This window comes from Psittacula echo (assembly GCF_963264785.1).
Source record: "Psittacula echo genome assembly, chromosome: 7".
NCBI lineage: Eukaryota > Metazoa > Chordata > Aves > Psittaciformes > Psittacidae > Psittacula > Psittacula echo.
The window spans coordinates 36,121,467-36,132,930 of record NC_137740.1 but is presented as its reverse complement, the minus strand read 5'-3'; positions in this window follow the sequence as shown (position 1 = coordinate 36,132,930).

Sequence of the window (11,464 nt, the reverse complement as noted above, 5' to 3'; positions counted from 1 at the left end):
ATAACGTGATATTAAACATCATTAGGCACAGACTTTTCCGCACATAAACACACATCCCATGAACACTTAAAAGGAGTTTGAATCCCAGTTTTAATCCAAGGATTTCCAGGTCCACATAAGTTTTGAACTATATGCTTGTTTCACAGTAGATGCCATTGAGATGACATTGCTATGAGCTCAAAGCACTGGGTGATTTAACTGTCCTACTCTTATGCTGCAAGATCTGAAAGTGCTTGAACAAGTGAAGTACATGAAGAATTCTGAACTGAATGTCAGTTGGTGTACAGAGGTTCACCAAAACCTAAATAAAATATTTCTTTTGAGATCTTTTTCTCTAAAGCAATTTAACCAAGTTTATAACCATTATAGTAATGAGTAGTTTCACTTCTACTACTTAGAATAAACATTTAAATCCTAAAAAGCCAAGGTTTTCTTTAATATATATAGGTGGTGCCCAATAATTTAATTATAGCCTGGCGTTTGCTTCCTGAAAACTTTCAATGATAATTAATATTATCTTAAAGCTAAGGGTATAGATGTTTATTATGTACCCCATTTAAGCATGCTAATAGTCCTATTTAAGCCAACATTTTCAAATGCTATAAAACCCCCAGTATCTTCCTCTTGAAAGCAAAAACTCAGAAAAAGACTATTTGCTAAACCCCATTTCTATGGTTTACATATTTGAAAATGCTCAACAAAGCTCCTTTCTATTTTTTGCTTGTTGCCCTGTCATACATAGTGTACTCTGTCCTGCCACTTTAAACAGGCTATTCTTTGTTAATGAGAAGCACTTGTGTCCTTAAAAGGAACTAAGCTAATTTCTGTGGAAAGTACAGCTGTGGCTTAATCTGAGCTCCTCCTGCTTGTTTTTGTATTCTTGGAAATGAACTAAGAAAAGGGGGGGGGTGGGAAGAGGAAGGGGGAAAAAGACAGATTGTGCTCAAAGAAGTTCCTAACTTTGAGATAGCATCAAAAGAGAAGGAAGAATCCTCAGAGAAAATATTTTTAGCATCCAACAGGTAGAAAATAGATAGATTTTAGAAAACTTAAGCATTTATGCTCTTGTCTTTTTATTAAAAATAGAAAAAGGTAAGGTGGTAAATGGGGCAATAGACTTCAGAGCTGGTCTAACACTCCACATAGCCTTCAGCTTGACTTTTAGAAAAAGATGCTGCCATATATGCTGAACTTTAGAGACATGAGTAGTCAATCTGGATGACCCACATGGTCCAGCAGCTCCCAATAAGTTTGGGTAAGCAGGCACTTGCTCTGTCAGCATGCAGTAGCCTCACAGGAGTCTCATATAATTTAGTGGTATTTAGCTCCTATCTCTATGTGCCAGTCATTTCTGTTCTGTTCATTCCTGTAATAAAATCTTTAAAAGGCTGGGTGAGGAATGTTAAGTAAGGGTTAGTTTAGGGCTAAACTCTTTCACCCTGTCTCACAGTCAACCGAGGCAACTGAGGTGACTGTGAGAAATGTAAGTGGTAGGGATCTGGTACTTGAGCATCCAATGCACAGGAACTATGAGATAGGAGAAGTAATTTGTGCAAGTCTGTGGTTTCGCTGACACTGACTTTCTTCACATATTCACTTCTAAAATACCACCCAAGACCAAACCACAAAATCAAGCTGGAAATAATAAAATTTCAAACTTCATCATTATGAAGAAGAGAAAATGAACCTAAGAAAAGCAAGAGATGTTGAAGTTCCTAAAGCTTTCAATATCTAAATAGTAATTAAATTAAGTCCCCTCTTTACTTTCCTGTTAAGGAAAAGGAAAAGGATGAGAGGAAAGCACTGTAGCATTGGAAAACACAGAGGCATAAATTTTCACCCTAAGAAGTTTTAGACAAGAATTTTAGTAAGAAAAAAATGAGAAAAAATTAATTTTAATGAGCTCTTCAAATGAACAGGTGGCATTTTAAACAAAAAGTTTTAAATAGATCACTGAAAAATGCAGAAGTTTTGTGTTGCTAAATGAGAGCACTTGTCTCAAGTTACTCTGCTAATATTAACAAAAGGAGAAAGAGAAAGAGGATTATTATTACACCTTGAATGTATGGCAAATATTACATTTAATAAGGTTTTAATGTTGCATTAAAACAAATTCAACAACATAAAGCACACTGAGCAAAACAAACATTACGGCATTATTACTGTGCAAATAAAAGGGTCAGAAGATTGCTTTAGCTCATCAGCATTAACCGAGCAGAGACATATCGCATAATGTATTTGCATATTTTAAAAAGCTGCTGCTGTAGTACTTTCCTCCAGCAAAAGTTAAACAGGCTATACTTTTCTATTCTTACTCAGCAAGGGAACACAATTTATTTCAATGACTATTTCTTCTCCTTGCAAATCTTCACCCAGGCAAGAAATCTATACACAAGACTATATAATCACTATTTAAATAGAAAAGATGGTTGAATTAATAAGTGATTTCTAGCTTAGCTTAATTTACTTAGCCCAGGATCCCTTGGATAATGCCAAGGTCTGATACACATGCCTGCTTACTCGTTCTGTTTGCATAGCAGTTTTCCCAAGAGAGCAACAAATGGGCAGAGCTTTTAAAAGTTCCCAATCCCCTTGCAAATCAAGCTGAACTGTAAATTAATCTGGTAGACAGAGATATGTAAATAGAGAATCACTTACCCCACTTCTATTACAAGAACTACAAAGTTTTTAAGAGTCAGGATCTTTGAATACTTCAGGGAAAACGCAGATGCAACTGCTGCTTCAGCACGTAAATTGGACAGTACTGTCATTATAATCAACTGTCTCTGACACAAAGCTCGCGAGAGTTGGCAGCAGCAACTTGATCTGCAGGCAGCCATTCCTTACAGTCTGACATCCGTTTGAAGGCTATTCGTATAGTTGTACAAATGCTACAGAGATAAACCCATTTTGGAGCAAGTAAGGAATTAGCTTCTACAGGCAAGGGAACAGATAGTGATTTGTTCTTAGCATGGAGCAACAATTTTTAAATCTAGAAAGATAAACAGAATTATAAACATAATAAAATCCTGCCTCTCTTTCCTTCATCTTGCTTAGAGCACCAGTCTTACCTTTTTGTTGTTGTACAGCTCAAGGTTAGCGCCATTTTAAAGTACCTCAAACTTTTCACTGTAAGATAAGGAGTTATTTTTGGGTTTAAGCAGCTGTGGCAGATAAAAAAGGAGTGTGCTCTGCGCAGACATGTCAACAACTGGAAAGCATCAGTTGCATTACTTGACTCATGGCCATCTGCAGGATGCAGCAGAAAGCTTCATTGTCCTCATCTGATGTTAGGGTTAAAAATGGTACCCATATGGTGTCACATGCTGTTTTCTCCCTGCTCTTAGGCTTCAAATACGAAATCACCCATGCTGCTTAGTACACCTGATACCCTCCTTTTGCCTGAACATTTTAAGCATTGTTTCCACCACAATTCAGTACTTCAGAAGCAAAACCAGTCTAAACTGCAGGTCAGAGCTGTCAGGGTTGAAGCTACAGACAGTCCTGTAATGCAGGGGGAATATTTAAATCGCAAATATTTTGAGGTACAAATGAAGGCAGAATAGAGAAGAAGGGTGGAGAAAATAAATAGACCTGCAAAACGTCTTGTCAAACCCATATCCCCAAGCCACCACTTGAAACCAGAAGACCGCCCCTTGGTGGTGAGGCTGCTGGCCCCCTAGAGTTGTTTCTGTAGTTCTGCTCTGGAAAAAAAGAAACTTTTTTACTGTTTCAGGTTTACTTCTACTGAGAGCTTTTGCTTACCTCATTAGAGCTGAAGACAATTACAGTTTAATAAACAATACTGTTTAATAATCAAACTACAGTTCTGTTTCAATTACACAAAAGCAATATTTGGCAATACATTGAACAGGAATAAAGCAGAAATAAAAAGTTAAGTATGAAGTTTATAGACCTTAATATGGAGACTACAAATTATTTTTAAAAGCTAGCATATGAAAGAATGTTTCCGTAGAGAAAATCTTAAGAAAGCATGCTCATTCAGTTTCTCCCACTAATTTCACTGTTTACCTTTAGGATAAGAACATTCAATAGGTATATTGCAGGGACATGTCCATTGGAGATAATATGTCCCAGTTGAAGATTAAACCAGGTTATAAATCCTTAATATTACAGTATGGAAGTATCCAATATAATTGCTAGTTGGGAATTCAGGATCCTTAGCCAAGATTGTTATCTCAGTAATATAAATAGAAATATTTAATAACAAAATAGGATTGATTTGGAATCATCAATAGTGGCAATTCTTGCTGATCACAACTTTTCAAATGCAGTTTCCTACAGGAAATGCTAAGTTGCGCTCTTTAAATAAAGGCAGTATTCAATGTTCTCTGACATGCACATTCGCTGGCTTCGTCTAATGCCTCTTGAACCCATTTGGAAATGTGGCCAGGTGACATGCATTTGCTTCATTTCCATGACATTAGAGGAATGAATCATAAGACCGAAATCATGTTAGAAGTCGCTAATAAGTAGAGAGAATTTAAAAAAAAAATACATACTATAGAATTATCAAACCTTTTTGTTATGATTTAGTTCATTATTAAACTGCCCTTTGGGAGAACTTTACACTTGTTAATATCCTAAATTATGCAGATTCTGGGTTATCTTCAGGACTTACCTAATAAAGCTGAGAAATCTACAAGAGATTCTGAGCTTTAAAGGTCTACTTATATGTGGAGAGTCCCATTCATCAGCTTTGATCCTGGCCTTCCAAGCCAACTACAGCCTCACAAAGAGCATCTGGGCTCCTGTAAATATAACTGGTCTGAAAAGTTTTGCAAAAAAGTAAAGGATATCACATATGAATGTGTGCATGTGTGAGGAAATATTTACGTGCTATTAGCATGCAAAATCGTAGAATCATAGAATGGTTTGGTTTGGAAAGGATCTTAAGATCATCTAGTTGCAACCTCTCTTCCATGGGCAGGGTCACCTCATCCTAAACCATGTTGCCATGGCCTTGAACACTGCAAGGGATGGAGCATATTTTAGTTGCTGAGAGGAAAATCAAAAGGCAAATTATAGCTAAAATATATGAAATATCATTGGTATGAAAATGCGGGGAGGATTTTAAAAAATCCAGCCCTGGTAAGATCTTGAGCGGGGGCTTGGCGGTCTCTCATCCCCGGCTGAGTTTTTACGCTGAACATCTGTGTGACCTTGGCTCAGATCTTTCAGAAAACCACTATGTTGTGAGAAAAAGCTGTGAGGAAAACAAGCAAACTCAAGCTTTACAAGATAGGAAAGGTAAAATTGCCACAGTTATGATTGCCAAGATGGAGACAGTAGCTCAAGGACTCAAAAGGAAAACCAAAAAATCTGCAGGCTGTGGAATCTTCATGTAAAAACCACAAAAGATAGGAGTTCAGCAGCAGCAAGGAACGACTGATGTTTGGCTTTGGAGCTTGCTTTCATGTTATTCTACTGTGCATATTAGGAAATAAATAATTTCACTTACTCGCAAAAGCATCTTTCCATGCCCAAATACAATGATCCCGAAAGTTTATACCTTCTTCCTCTTGTCTTTCTTTTGCAAATCTCATACTTGGTGCTGTAAAAAAACAGCTTTGAATACCCCTGAATGTAAACCAGGGTCACCCTAAATAAATCTGGAGAGAGCTTAAACGTTGCTGCAGGTGATTGTATCTGGTTGTCAGACCCGTTTGAAATTCTGTTGTTATTCTGGTTATTCAAAGAAACCTCACTCCAGAGGAGCTTCCAGGACTAGCAGAAGTTCCCAGACACAGTCCTGAACAGTAATTTGATCATATTAGGCAAATTGTCTTAGATACATACTGTGAAAATGGATACCAATTTATTAAGTATACAGAAGACACTAACAGTCATATAAGACATTAAACATGATTATATTTTCCTCTTACTGGTTCAATTATAATCCACTGTACCTTTTTCTTTATTACTCTAATTATAGGTATAATTTCCTCTTTATTAGCCCAATTATGGTCTGTACCTTTATAAAATTCTTGGAGAAATCACAGCCAATGAGAAAATACAGCCAGTTAAAAGATAAATGTATTATTATTGCTATTATTTCTTTTGAATGTTCACTTACTCTTATTTTTTTATGATACCTTTACATAACTCAGTATTTCGTCTCATATAGGGATCAGATTCAATAAAGAAAGCAAAAAAATAATGAATGTATATACAATATGTCTTGCATGATGTTATTTTAGCCTGCTCTTTAGCTTGTAAGAAAACAGGCAAAATTGGAGTGTCAACAAAGAACTGAAATCTTGTGTGAGCGTGATAAAGCTAATTAAATTATAAATTAGGTTTCACAGATTTCCGCAGAAGATTAATTAATTTACAATATAAGTGGGTTTTATTTTTGTTTCCTTTTTCTTTCCTACTGATAGTAAAGTCTAACTGTTTTAAATTATCTAAAGACATCTGAATAACCAAGCTGAGTTGCTGGTAATCACCTACTGACAACAGTGTGAAGTTCACAAGGATAACATGTTCTCTCATACCCACTCTGTGAATAACTAAGAAGTTTGATGGATAAATGAGCTCATTTGAATTTGTTAAGTAGAATTTGTATCTGGAAGGTGGAAACTCTTCCTGATTCCCAACTCTCTCAATTCTCACTCTTTATTTTAGGCCTTATCACTAACATGATCCTCCATCTTTCAGTTTCTGCATCCACAGGAGGGACACACATCTCTAATGAAAAATGCCATAGATACGTTCAAAGGTTTATCTTAAGCCACTGCAGTTTTCAGATTTCAATTTCATCCAGCATGTTGAAAATAGGAATGAAAGAATTGAGCCTTGCATCAGGACCTGCTGAGATCTGCAGGTGGGAAGTTACAGAGGAAACAAGCTGGAGAGGAAAGAAGTGCCCCATTCCCATCTCCAATAAATGGGTTACAGCACCTGAATATGAAGCAGCTATGGATTTTAGTGAAAATAATAGGTGTTTGTTAGGAGATAAAACTTGAGATACACTTGTGCCCTGTTGTTGCTCAGTGTGGGTCTGAAGCCTGTGAGAGAGGAGGTTTGAGAGGTTACTGCAGCCCACATCCAGTGAAAGCAGCTGGGCTGCACCTTTTCAGTAGCTTTAAGTAGGAGGAAGGAAGAGTAGATGTTGGTCAACATCAGGTCACATGTTTTATTTTTCCTCTCTATGGCTGCATAAGGGCAAAACTAAAAAATATTCCAGAGCTCTTTTTCCTTTATTTTCTATAATTCTTAGCAGCTTTGATCTCTTCACCTATGTGTTTCATGAAAGAAATATAACTTTGGGAAAAACAGACAACCATGGAAGAGGTTGTGCTTATTTTTGCTACCACAGTGGCACAACTGATCTCTGCCATAGGGTCATGCCCAGAAACCATTCTGCTCATAAAAGCTCAGACACTGCTGAGCACTATTGTAGTCCCATCAGAGAAGCAAACTCCCTGGCCCCTTCATTCTCTGCATGTGTAACTGTTGTGTAATCATGAAAATCTCATTATAAACATCTGTGCAAATTTTTCAGGAAGATGCCATGAGTGGTGAATATCAGGTAATTCATCACAGTGCCATCTGCTTGAAAAACAAAGTTGTCAGAACAGGTGGCTTAGTGGTAAAGTAAGTAGACTGAGTAGACTCTCTCAGGTCTTGCTATATGTCTATGCATTAAGTACATAACATTAACTTAAAGGTAATATGATGTTCAAAATACGATGCTCCATATGAAGTTCAAGGATACAAATGAAAATATGAAGGGCATATTGGTTCTGACAAAACATTAATAATATAAAACTGTTAGAAAACATTATTTTGTAAAAGAGAATTATTCTTCTTTAGTAACCTTCATTAGTTTCTTAACACTACATTCTGCTCATGATTATTCTGCCTTATGCAGATTTCTGATATATTAAACTACCCCATAAACTCATCTTTTCTTCCTCTTGCCTTTGTTTGCACAAAGGAAATTATGTAAGCCTGAAACAACACTGACTTTTTCCAGCCTCTTTCTCCTTATGATGTAGTAGCCTTTTAGCATTGAAAACAATCCATAAGGGTATTTTTCCTTAGCAGGGGTTGCAGCAAGTTGAAACAGGGAAGGAAACTTCAGTACACTGATAGAGAATATGGCACCATAGGCAGACCTTGAGGACCTTGTCTGGGAACTAAAGGCATTTTTAACACTTGCAGAAATGTTATGATTCTCTGCTCATTCTCTCACTTTTGCCCAAAGGCAGGTTCAGTCCACAATGCAAAAAGACAGCCCATAACCTGACTTTCTATTGAAATTATCAGACCAAGGATATTGGGAAACAGGAAGATGTGCCCAAGATCATAAAAAAGACTGACTTGCATTCAGATAACCAGAATTCTAGAACACCATCATTCTTGGTTTGTTTTAAATCCTCCAGTTTTATAGCTGCAGTTTGGTAGGTTTCCTCTCAATATATTACCAAAGACTGAAGACTTTCTGATGGTAATCTTGAATTAAAGCAGCATTTCCATCCATTTATCACAGTAAACAGAAGCCAGCCCCTGGGATTCAGAGGTTGCAGTTTCTAAGTCACACTGGCAAAAATCAAAAGTTACTGCAGAATAGTCCTGGGCTCCTGAGCTGGTAGACACAGCATGGGGAAGAAAAGGCACTTCAGAGCAGTCTCCCCAGGAGCTGCCAGTGGCTCTTGGAGCCATCACCATAGCTGTGAATCTTTAGTGCACAATAATTAATCATAATAAAGGTTGTAGTGAGGATTTGGTCTGGAAATGGATTTAGAAGGCACAGATGGAATATTATGGCACAAAACCACGTACCTTCATTTTTGCCAAAGCAGTGACTCACTTGCATTGAAGAAAACCCACAGGTAGGCAGGCAGGTGCTGCTAAGTTTTACACAGTTTGCTTTTCAGTGCCTATCCAGCAGGAACACAGCTTTAATAAAATGTCAGTCTATTTTCTAGTGCCACTGGAGTAATAAAGTGCAAGACTTGCTAAGATTTACTCCATTAAAACAATCAAATGATTTTAATTGTTGTGTGCATGCAAAAAAACCTCCCATAACCAGCTAACGAAAACATTGAAGATTTTGAATGTCACACAAAGAAATGTAAGTGCATGTGGTATTGCCTTTCTGATTAAGCACACTTATTTTTATGTATGAACTGTCTTCAGTGAAAGGACATTTACCCGTGTTTAGCATTTAACCATTTGAAAAGTGAGAAGCAATTTGCTAACTCTCTTATGCTGCCTTTTCTCTTCTCCTCCTTTAATTCCACGCCTCCAATTTTCAGTCAGCTCTTCTCAGTGTTGCCAAAAAGTGTGCAGCGATGTTTCTACATGCAGAGTATAAAATATAGTTTTTCTAATAAATGTTAACAACAGCCATAAAGCAGCAAAATAAGATAATGCTAAGAAAACCAATCAGTAAAAATCTGTACAAGAATTATGTATTGGTGCATGAAATAGGAAAAGAGCTGAATCAAAAAGGGCTTTATAGAGAAGCCTGGAAGCTATTTCAAGGGAAAATGGGCAAAAAATAAAATTTATCAAATGTTGTTGAGGTTATTACATCAGAGTGGACAGGAAACAAGATGTTTGATGAAAGAGAATCCAAGTGAACAGATCCAGCTCTTTTCCATGCTTCCCAAATTATTGTCTTTTTGGGCTTAAGTGATCCCAGTGCAAATGATTTCAAGATAATGCTGAGACAGATGTTTCAGCAATGGGTGCCTGGACAGTAGCAATTTAGTTTATGCTAAATATCTGATGCATGGGAAATGGAGATTCAGTCTATGGGATCAGTCTCAAGCTTCTACAAACTCAGGAAAGAAAAAAATAATAAGAGAAATAAAGAAACAAAAAGCCCTGCAGTGTGTACATCATCATATCCTCAGAACTGGCTCTTTTGTTGCTCTCACCAAGCTGCCGTACTTGCTACTGCAGCCACAGTGTGTCTGTGGATAACTTCCCATCCCAATACGTACACCTACACATGTCCATCTCATCTCTGCAAACAAACCCAAAGGCCATCTGGTCGGCCAGCAGAAAATGGGACTGTGCATAGCCAGTACCTAACAGCCTTCAGAACTGAGCCATGGTAAACATAAATATGCGTTGATTTTGGATAATCAAATAAAGAATCAGTAGGATATACACACACACACACACACACACACATATATATATATAAACACCCCCAAGTTCTGGTGTCTGCTCTGTGGACTTAAAGCTTTTGAACCCTGAGCAATGGGGGGTAAACATGGGAAGTCAGCCCCTGTCTTAAGCAGTTCTTCCTTTGGTATCTCTTGTCCTGGATATAGGATTGCTATGGGATGAGCTATCAAAGGGCTATTGAACAAGCGAGGGATGTCTACCTAGTATGCTACACTTGAGCTAAAATATAAGCCAGGATCCCAAGGATTTGTGGGTATTAAGTGGAGATTTTGCAGTTTAGTAATTTCTGCTCCACACACAGATTCAGCAGCAGAACGTACAGAAGTGCTTCCTGTGCCTCAATGGATATTTATTCAATAAAGTGGCTGAATGACAGATGCATTGCTTCCCTCCACACCTGAAGATAATGAGAGGGAAAACCAATCTGCTAAAGCCAACAATCTCACTTGAATAATGGGCATTGAATAAAATATTGAATATTGAATAATGGGACTTGAATAAAAAGCATGGGATTCTCAAAGAATAGTAAAATCTCAAATATCTGTTGGAGTTGTTAGTGACACCGCAGTGAATGCATAATCTAGTGCTGATAACCAGCATTCAACCCAGCAAACATCCAAAGAAAACCTTCATTTACTGATTGGTGACACTTTCTAAAGTGTTCTCTCTGCCCTACTACTGGGTTAAAGATCTTTAGGAAGATCTCTTTGAATTTATTGTTTAGAAATTTTATTGTACATTTATACAGAACAAGCCTTTGTCTCAGAAAGTGCTACCAGGTCTTCTCTCCATGACTGGAGTTTCAGTCATGATCAGGACTTCGCATATAAAGGGGTGTGCAGAAAGATCAGCTATGAGCAGCTTTAGCGAAAAAAAGCTTTCAATTTAAGTGGCATCTGGTGGAAGCAGAAAGATGGGACATGCACACTGTAAACCACAAAACAACATACAGCACATAGCCACATGACTGTAAAGTTGTATGGAAATGTTTATGGGAAGCTCCTTCCCACAGACAAACACACAAAGAGGTGTTTGTCTGAGATAAGGTCTGTCAGAAATGAAGTCTGGAGTTTTTGCCAGAAGCTGGCACTTCAACAGCAGTGAAGACAAGAGGTAGGATGAGGGCAGGCAGTGAGGACAAGTCATTCAGAAGGAAGCAGGAAGGACTCCAGCGCGGTCACGGTGCAATATGCCACTGCCTACTGCAGTTATTAACATGTCTACCTTTGACAGGATGCTGTAAGAGTTTCTCCACAAGACACCTGCTATGTCACATCATATGAGTGCACAGGAT